We start from the raw sequence: 10,380 nt of genomic DNA, 5'->3' as shown, positions 1-10,380 counted from the left end.
TCTCTTAGTTGCTCTGCACTACATTGGCTCAATTTATTAAACAGGGAGGGATTTTATGTTCTGCAACCCTGCAAACTAAACAGGAGGCCTGGGGCTTTAGTGGGGTTTTTCTCTTCACATGCACTTATCAACAGGGCAAATTTTTTTTTTTTGCTCATTAACACTTCAGATCAATCTCCTACATTGGTGTTGCTATTGCAAGAAAACTGGACAAACCCAAAGTGCAGGAAAGGTAAGAGCATCAAGAACTTATTTTTGACACTAGACAGACTACTGACTCATAATTCTGAATGCAAATAGGAAGCAGAACCCCACAGTAAAAACAAAAGCAGAGTCCCCAGACAGAGTTGGGTAAAAGTCATTGTGGTTGCAGCTTGATAAAACTCCATGAAAGAATGAGCAGCTCAAAAAGATTCACTGGGAACTCATCTCTGTGTTTCATTGTGTGAAAACCAGAGATATTCAATTACATTAGAAATCATATGAGGGCAATTGGAGGCAGTCCCTTTTCACACTGTGCACATTTACCTATGGAATGTGCTTCTGCCATGTGTGATGGAGCCCAGGGGTCTCAGCAGGATTCAGAAAAGAGTTCAGCAGGTCTCAAACATTTTTATAGGCAATATTAAAAGCTATAATTTAAGTAACAAAGGCTGCTAGTGATGTAAGCCCTGCTTGCCAAAGCTGAATTCAACCTTTCCCAGTGGAGTTTGGGAAGTGTTTCATCAGTAGGGATGTTCTCCTGCTCGTACCTAATGAAGAATTTTCTGTCCCTGCCCATGATGCAAAAACAAAGATCTAGAGGAGAGCAAGAGTTAGTCTCATCAAATCAGTTTTTCTACTTTGTTTAAACTGCTGAGCATCAAATATGCCCACTGTAATCCTGACCAGCCCTAAGGGCAATGCAAGGTTGGAGGGGTGGTGTTCACCGAGCCCTGACCCCCGTAAGGGCTCATGTTGGGCACTCATGAAAAGGTGCAAAGAAATCCTTTGCCTTAAACAAATGTCTTGGGGCAGTGAGTTCCACAGCCTAACTACTTAGGTGGGAGGCAGACAGGCAAACTTTCCTCTCATTGATTTCTCCCACAGGTTGATTTCACTGGTTCTGCTGCAGCAGTGGCACTTCCAAAGAGAAAGCTCCTGAATTTTTTCTCTCTAAAAGTGCTTTACCTGTTTGAACACGCCTGCAGCGTGCCAGCTGCCGTTGCTGAAGGGCTGCTGGCCCAGTGACACAATTCCCCTGGGCTGGAACAGACACCAAGGGTTTATCAGCACCCAAAAAGGGCCCAGCCTGGTGTCTGCTTGATTGTGTGAGACCCACTGGAGTTACCCCCTCACATCCACACTCTCAGTGGTTTCCACACAAGTGATGTCCTGTGGCAAGTGCTGCCAATACAGCAGAGGAGTGAAGGGGGAGAAGAGCAGCCCCCAGCCACAGCAGGACCCCGGGGCAAGCACGATGGCTGCAGCCCAAGCAAGCCAAACAACCCGTGTGAGCCTGCCTCAGCCAGGTGGATTCAGTTCCTTCCAAGGTTTCCACTTCTTTCCTGGCCACTGCACAGAGCTTGAGCGGGGCTGGAGCCTTGCAGGAGGAGGGCAAAGAGCTGGAGCTGAGCATCCCTGGGGAGGCTGTGCCTGGGATTTGCAGGGGGATGTGTTGGAGGTGGGGAGCAGGTGGCACAGTGCTGAGCTGCTCAGCTGTCGTGGGGCTGGAGAGGGACGGACGCAGCTGGGTGAGGGGAGGAAGGGAAGGGAAGAGCTCAAGGTCTGGCAGTCCTTCTGCTTTACAGGGCTGAGGAACAGCAGAAAGGGATCCAGCAGGGATGCAGGGCTGGTGCTGATCCCAGGAGGGGCAGTGCCACCAAGCCCCCTGTTAGGGGCACACACAGGGTGTGTGACAGCCCTCGTGCTGGGGTGACTGCCCTGGCAGCAGCCCCTGCTGTGTGCCAGCAGGGCCCTTGGCAGAGCTCCCTGGGGCATGGATTGATATCTGCTCATGCAAATAACCTGGAAGTGTCCCCCGGAGTGGGACAGCTGGTCCCCGAAGCGCTTCTGGGAGCATTCTTTATGTGCCCATGTGAGTACCCTGGCAATCTCTGCTGGGGCTTGCCAGCAGGGGCCCTGGCAGAGGCCAGGAGCAGCATCCCCATGGCTGAAGCCATGCCAGCTGAAGCTTTCCAGCAGCAAGGCTTTCTCCTGCCCTGAACAAAGAACCAATGTGGCCGGCATTATTGATTTGTTTCGTGACTCGTCGCTTTTAGCGTGGCAGGAAAAGACCGAGAGGAGTTTTAATTTGTCCAAATGGTTTTAGACAAGGTTAATAAAGCTCATTGATAAATGGCACTTTTCATTAAGTTTTAATTACAGTGTCATTGCGATAGGCTGGACATGCATAGTTTGATTTTTCCATTTAAGGTGATGCCTCAGCAAAGTTGGTGGTGTTTGTTTTTTTCATTTAAGGTGTGCTTCCCTGAGTCCAGGGATTAATTTCCATTGTGGACCAAGGAGCTGCCAGGCTGCTGGAGAGCCTGCCTCAGTGAATTCCCTTTGGCCCCCATCCTGTGCTGGGAATTACATCTATTTAGGCTAAAATATGAACCTAGCACACTTTTGTACCTTGATACATCATCATCTTGGTCCAGAAAGGGTGCTGGTGGCTGCTAGCCATCTCTCCTCCTCGGGGACTGGTGAGGATGCTGAGCATTTCAATTTTCCTGCTGTCTCCCAGAAGTGGGTTTGGAACACCTGAAAGAGATGCAGACAGGATCTGGTTCAGGTCAACTCATACCAGGGTGAACAAACAGAAAATACCAGAACCACTGGTCAGTTAGAAGCTTGGTTTGGCTCATAGTTCTCCCTCTCCAGAGTGAAAATGTGAATACTGTTTTAGCTTAAATATGTCTGTGTACACACATATTATCCCTGAGACAGTGCTCCCTCCTGTGCACTGATTTCTGCCCCCAGCTGGGTTTCACAAATTTGTTAAAACAGTTATTTTTAAGCATTTTACAAAGTCACTATTTGCTCCCTTTCTTAACAGCAAATTTCCACATTCTTTCCATGTAATCATTATAAAAGCAGAGAAATTCTCTGCTGCAGAAGGCAGAGGGTTGTCTGGTAAAGACCTTTCACTTTAAAATGCCCACTGCTGTTACCATCAGCATTTGAGGAGTTGTGGTGCTTCAGCCTGGGGATTGGCAGCAGATTATGTTCATCCCTTGCATTTCCACCTGCCTTCAGAAGGCTCACACAGCATGGTAGCTGGAGCCAGGCTTCTGAGATCATCCCCTGGGGGTTGGACTGCCTGGGTTCAGGGCTGGCTTAGATAATCACACAAATGCCTGGTGTCCAAGGGAGCTCTGCAAGAAAGCTCTGTGAAAAGCCCTGCTGAGGGCCTGTCAGGCTCTTGCCCTTGCTCCCCAGCTGGGCTGCACCTACAGCTGTGCCATGGATCCTGTTTGTGTGGACCTTGACCTGTTGACTTCATCCCCGAGCTGACCTTGGCTCTGTCTCGTCACTGTGGGCTGGCCTGGCAGTCACTGGGCTGTGGCTCAACCTGGTTGCCATCCCAGATCTGCTCTGCTCTTCTTGCTTGGGTGGTGTGTGCCTGCACCTCTGCCCCATGCCTGCCTTCTGCCACCCCCAGCTCCAGGCTCACCTTCCTCCCAGGAGCCAGCCCTCACAGGTGACACCCTGATTGATGCCTACATCCCTGATGGTGCCTGTAATTTTGCCTGGGTTGTCACCAGCAGAGTGAAACCACAGCAGGAAAGAGTCACCCTGTGTCTGCAGAGGATATATTGGTCAGGCAGGACAGAAAGGAAGAAGCTCTCCCATATTATAATTCAAAGCAGGAATGGGCAGCAGCATTCCTGCACCCATGTGCCACATACCAAAATCTCAAACTGAAGGGGGCCATGGGAAAGGGAATTTCAGGCAGATGGTGAGCCTGGAGAAAAGGAGACTCAAGGGTGCCCTCATCACTCTCTGCAGCTCCTGAAAGGTGGTTGGGGTCAGGTGGGGTTGGGCTCTTTCTCCAGCAGCACTGGCAGAACCAGAGGACACAGTCCTGCACCAGGGGAAATATAGGTTGGATATCAGGAAAAAATTTTTTACAGAAAGAGTGATAAAGTTCTGGAATGTTCTGCCAGGGAGGTGGTGGAGTCCCCATCCCTGGGTGTGTTTGACAAAGCCTGGATGTGGCACTGGGTGCCAGGGTTTGGGTGAGGTGTTGGGGCTGGGTTGCACTCGATGATCTTTGAGGTCTCTTCCCACCCAGTGATTCTGTGAATTCTGTGAATATTCTGTGAATATTCTGTGAATAATGGCTCCCCAAGAGCCCCTCTGGAGGGGCTGTGCTCGGTGTGCCTGGGGGTGCCAGGGTGGGCTGCAGCTGAGCTGGCTCCCACAGCTGGGGGTCCTACCAGAACAACACAGAGTCACTCTCAGAGCTGGCAGGGAGGTACAAGAGACAAGGCTTGCTCACCAACACTAAAACAAGGTGGGCTTGAGCTCTTTGTTCCTAGGGTGGGCTGAAAAGCAGTTGCATTCTCAGGGCTACCAGCAGAATGGGCTGTTTGGGTCAAAGACCCCACAAGCCTCCTTAAAGTCTCTGTCTGTGCCTGAACTTTGAGTTCAGTGATCTCATTGCAGCTGAAGGTCTTGTAAAAGTGGCACTGCTGTGTGCTCCTTGCCTTTGTCACACTTTTAGGGTGCTTGCCTGGGGACTTGGCTGCCTGCTGTGGTGAGGCAGGCAGTGCTGCAGGGCTTTAGGGGAAGAGCATCTCTTGGGGAGGTGCAGGGATTTAGCTGAAGGTGAGATTTGAGATTGTACCCATCACTACCTACAGGGTAAGGCTGGGAGGTGCCAGGGGACAGGAGTGTGCTGGGCTGGGCTGAAATGCCTCTGAAGAACAGGATGAACAAGTCTAGGCATGCCAGAAATGCCCTGAGCTTTGTCTGTAACCATCACAAGTGGTTGGGCTCTGCTGTTCAGGGTGTACCCTGGGCAGGTGACTGCTCCTGGGATGAGCACCCTTCACCTTGCTTTCAACTCTGTTGCTCAGGTGTTGCCACAGCTGAGAGCAATACAAATCCCTGCAGAGCACAGCCCTGCCTAAGGAGCTTGGGGGAATGAGGTTTTGCTGGCAGGGCTGCTAGTGCTGACTGGCTTGAAGCCAGTATCTGCATTTGCAGCATGGTGTATGGAGGTACCTCTAAAGGGAACTGTGCAGAAACCTTGTTTTGACATCTCAAGGCTCTAATAAAGTTTGGAGGTTTGCCTAGGCAGGATGAAGATTGGCTACAACACAGACACTTTTGGCCAGTCATGTTTTAACCCAAATGCTCCTCACTACTGTTAATTTTTTAGTATAAACCCATTCTAAATGCTGACTTGCTTGTCTCATGCACAGGAGGAAAAGAAACCATACAAAACAGGGTGACTCCTGAGCAGCTGAAGGTCATGTGTATCTGCTGATGTGCTCCCCAGCCTTTTCTATCTTCTCTTCCAAAATATTTCTGGAGCCTTAAGAGTATAAGATAAAGCCATAGCTCTGGGATGCAGTGTAGAATGTCTCTCCTGGTGTGGCTTCCATGAGAGGCTAGGGTCAGAGAGAGAGAGAAACATGGAGCAGTGTCCCTGCAAGGCCTTGCACTTTTTACTGATTGTGTTTGAAGAGTGTGTGATGGTGGAGACCTGTGGGTGATGCAGGCACAGAGAAATGGAGAGGCAGGGAGATGAGGGGATGGTTGACATGCAGACACAGGATGTCCTGGCAGAGGTCACAGGAATGCTCACAGCTGCAGAGTGACCACAGATGAACTCAAATCCTCTGTGATGGACCCCAGGGACAGAGGTGGAGGGATAAGGACAGAGACATGGTTGGCTTTTGGTTCTGTTTGGGGAAGTCAGGTGGGTGGAGTAGGAGGCTGGGAGTGGGGAGGATGTTTATATGGAATATAGCTCCTAGGAACAGGAATTTTGCCTGCCTTTATGCTAGGGCAAATCCCTCCAAAAGCACACTGACCCCTGTGTGTCCATCCCCCAGCACAGCCTGGGGATGGACAGACACCATAGGTCAGGCAGGAAACCTGACATGAATAATGCAGGTAGCAAGAGAACACTTCCCATGGTAGCACTGGGCTTCTACCCCCCCTAAAGTCATCCCCCAGAGAGAGAGTCAAGTACACTTGCTAATCCAGCATGTTTTGGTCTCCTAGTTTGCTCTCATTTTTGTCCCTGTGGGTAGGAGAGGAAGAAAATACAAGAATACAAATAATAAACTTGAGGTTCTGGGGATCTTTGCACAGAAGGCTTAGTGACAGCTTGGGACCTGCCTTGGATGGCACTGAGCCCCTTTCCCAAACACCCAAGGCTCTCAGCTCGTGCCCTGGGAGCCCTTGGCAGGCTGCTGTTTGCCCCCAGAGCAGTGGGGTGTTCATACACACCAGCTCACCTGGTTTGTGCTTCCCCTTCCCAGACCTGCAGGGTGGGGTGGCAGCAGCAGGGAATTGGGGTGGGCACGCTGGGAGGAAAGGATGCAGTTTCATTTATTTATTTGCATGCTGAGCTCCAGCAGCAGCAGGGACACCAGGTGTGTGTGCTGACTGCTGAGCCCCTCTCGTCAGAGGGCAAATTCTGATGAAGCTGTTTGGCTCCTGGAGCTCTGAGCCCCCCCTGCTATTGTGAGCAGGATTTGAACTTTTGCAGGTGTGCTGGGAATAGCCCAAAGCACCTTGTCTTGGTTGCTGGTCAGAGGAATTCGTGGCTATTCTATTTGGGAGCCAGGCAATGATTACAAATCAATGACTCCACTCCCAGAGTGATTCATCATTAACCTGGGAATTTAGCCCTCTCCCTGGCTCACTCCATCAGCAGCTCCTGCTCCTGTGGCATCTCAAGTGTCTCACTCATTTTAAATCATTGGATAGTTATGGATGTAGCTGAGGGGGAGTGGAAGGACAGATGCACTGAGACATGCTTGGGCAGCTAAGGGGAGGGAGGGTTTTTGAAGGGGCATGGGAATGAGCAGAGCTTGGCTGTAGACTGGGGAGCAACGCTGCCAGCAAGACCCAGGGCACAGCAGAATTCTCTCTGCTGCAGGGCTCCCACTGATGTCCCTGTTGGGCTGGGAAATGTTCCATGGTTTTCCCTGGCTGGACACAAAGTGGGGTGGAAAGAAATAAAAACACCAACCTGTGCCCAGCCAGACCAAAGCAGGGGTTCTGTAGTGATCCAGTGGGGAGGTTTTAATGACACCAAGCATCCCAGGACGGTCTATTCTTAGTAATAATTTAGTAATAATTTATAGCACTTAGCACTGTTACATGTTCTTAGCATTTTTCAGGCATGAACCAGAGAGTGGGACTGCTACAGAGCAGGGACTGGCACTGTGGTCTCACCCAGCCCAGCAGAGGCAGGGACTCTCCAGAGCCTGCCCTCACTCACCTGTGCACCTGCCCACCTCTGGCTGTTTTCCTGCCCCTTGTCCCACCTCATGGCTTCCCTCTCCAAACTAGATTATGTCTCTTATGCAGACTTGCTTTACAGCAGCTGCTGGCCCAGGGACCACAGCTATTGCACCAGCACACAACCATCACAGCTAGGCAGGGAATTGGTTCCATTTCACAAATGAGGCAGCTGGCACAGAAAGAATAGCTAACTGGTGAGCTAGGAACACATTTCCCAGCTCCAGTCCTCTCTTCCCAGCCTTACAGTGATATTTCCAGAAAGCAGCTTGGATTACAACATGTTCAGAGAGGCTAGGAAGCTAAAAGGCAGCCCCACCCTCTGTGCTCTCAGAAATGCTCCTTGCTTTGCATTTGGCTCACACAAAAATGGGTGTCCCCCACAGAAAACACTGCCAGGACTGCCTCACCCCTAGGATTTGCCTCTGCTGGATTTAGCACTGCAGCTTCTGCTGTCACCCACACACTGCCAGGCTTTAACTGGGGCTGGGAGCTGCGGGGGCACGCTGCAAGCTGACCTTCCACAGCAGCAGGAGGGACTCTGCAGGATCTGAGCTGAAAGATGAAGTGAAAAACACACATCTGCAAGCCTGCTGCTGCTGCCTCTGTGCTCCTTCCCCCCTCCTGCACCCCCAGAGCTGCCCGTGCTCCCCATGCAGGGCTGGTGGGAGCTGTGGCCACAGCAGGGGACAGGCAGGAGGGAGAGGAGGGGAAACGCTCTGGGAATGGTACCTTGGTCACCTTGAAGAGGCTCAAAAGGTTTGAAGGGAAGCATTTCACATGCAGAACTGAAACTGAGGCAGGGGGAACTTGCTGTGAGCACCCAGGGCTGGCCACCAGCTATTTAAAGCTTCAGATGCCTCTGAGGTGCAGCTGGGCATAAAGAAGGGGCACAGACACACCCAGGTCAGGGGCTTTGGAACACTGCTGGGTCCAGCTGCAGCACTGAGAGGTCAGCAGGGGCTAGGAACCACCCCAGAAAGCAAGGAAGAGCTGGGCTGTTTGGTGAAGGAGCAGGGCATGCCTGGCTAAACAGCACGTGGGACCAGAGCCAGAGAGCTGAAGATTATTCCAGGGACCACACAAGACTGGACAGGAACTGCAATCATGCTCCTGTGGACAGACACAGAGCTATTGCAAAACCTCCAGACAGGCTACTTGGTTCTCAGGAAGAATGCAGAGAAGCTGGGAGATGTGTTGGTGTGGAAATGACAGCTGTAACATTCCTTGTTAGTTCTTGAGATGGACCAAGTCTTCCTATACCACGCCTCAGCTCCCAGGGAAGCCTGAAGCCAGGGTTTTGGCTGCCTGCAGGCACTGCATGAACCTGATCTTCCCCCAGATGGGGCTCCTCGTTGTCCTCTTCTCCCTCTTTCCACCTTTCACGTCCAGACAGATCCCACCTAAAAGCAGCTGTGGTCCTATTTCACCAGGATTTTTTATTTTCAGAGCACACACCACATTTTAATAGAGAGCAAAGCATCTCAAGCACCTGCTCATTTCCTAGTCCAACCCTTGCAACATCTGTACAAAACTCTCTGGGCAATGTCTGCAATTGTTTGTGTGGAAAAGTCCCATCAAAGAAGTGTTTGAGCACTGGACTTTGGTTTTGTTTCTCAAACCAAAAGGTGATTTGAAAGGATGAACCACTGCAAACCTCTGAGGCCCTCTGGCAGGCATTCCCAAGACCCCTGCCTGGCTGTAAGCTGTTTGAGATCCCTCACACAGCATTGCAACCCCCCTCAGTCCTCCACAGTGGGAACCTGTTTCTAGTGCCCATTTCCTCACCACAGAGCCAGTTTTCCAGCTGCCTGGGCTGAACTTGGTTTTATGGAACTAATGCTGGGCTTTACCACTACAAGAAAATTAAAGCAATTCTCTTCCTTCACTGATATTGCTCCCTGGAAAGTATTTGCAGGCAGAACTCTTGTCCCTACTGAACCATCCCTTTTCACTCCATGTGCTTCCCTCCTCACACCTCCCACCCTCGAGCTGCTTTCATCAACCAATAGCTGCTGCTGAGCATATTTGGGTCATCCTTCCACTCCACTGAGCTCCCTTTTTGGGAGCAGGATCATCTGGAGACTCAAGGAATACCCATCCTGCTGAGGGGCCAGCCAGGGGGCACAGCCACCCTCTGGACACACTGCCATGGACAGGGCTCAGGGAGTGTTTGGGATCCCTGGCTGATCCCTGCAGGGATGCTGGGACTGATCTCTGGGACAGCAGAGGAGGAAAAGCTGGCAGGTGCCTGGCTGGGACAGTCAGGGAGGGGAGGATGGGCAGCCTCAACACCCTGCTTTCAGTCCCTTGTGCCAGCTAAATGAAATTTAACATATTATTGACCAGACTCTACTGTCTCTGCCTCAAAAACAATCTTTGTGACTGCTGTGGGTTGTTTTCAGCAGTTCTTAACTTACAAGACCTTTCTTTTTGTTTTAATATTGAAAATTATTCAATTTTTGGACTAAATTAAACCAAATGGACTTTGTTCCCCCCCGGAAGCTGTTTATGTAACATCTGTTTTAAGTAGTTTAAAACTCCTAAATTTAAGTAGTTTTAAACTCCAGCCCGTTGAACTGTGTGAAATAAAATGCTGAAATTACTGTATTTGTTGGGATTTTTCTTAAAAATAAATCCATCCCCCTCCACCTGACTTGCTTCCCAGGCTGGAGTTTAGCCCCGTGTGTCTCAGGGCAGCCTCCTGGATTGATGCCTGCCCCATTCCCAGAGCTGGCAGAGACTGGGCAGGACCATTTCGAGGTACAAATTGCTGTTTTCTCAGATGTAAAGGCATTAGCGAGCAGAGTGTGCAGTGTGGCTGGCATTAAAGGCTCTGCAGCAGATTAGGATTAGATATCCAAACCCGGGTGTACTCCTGGGACAGCGAGCAGGGCTCGGAGCCTCCCT

This window comes from Fringilla coelebs (assembly GCF_963513975.1).
Source record: "Fringilla coelebs genome assembly, chromosome: 5".
Classification (NCBI taxonomy): Eukaryota; Metazoa; Chordata; class Aves; order Passeriformes; family Fringillidae; genus Fringilla; species Fringilla coelebs.
The sequence above is the reverse complement of the archived record's forward strand: the minus strand, read 5'-3'. Positions refer to the sequence as shown.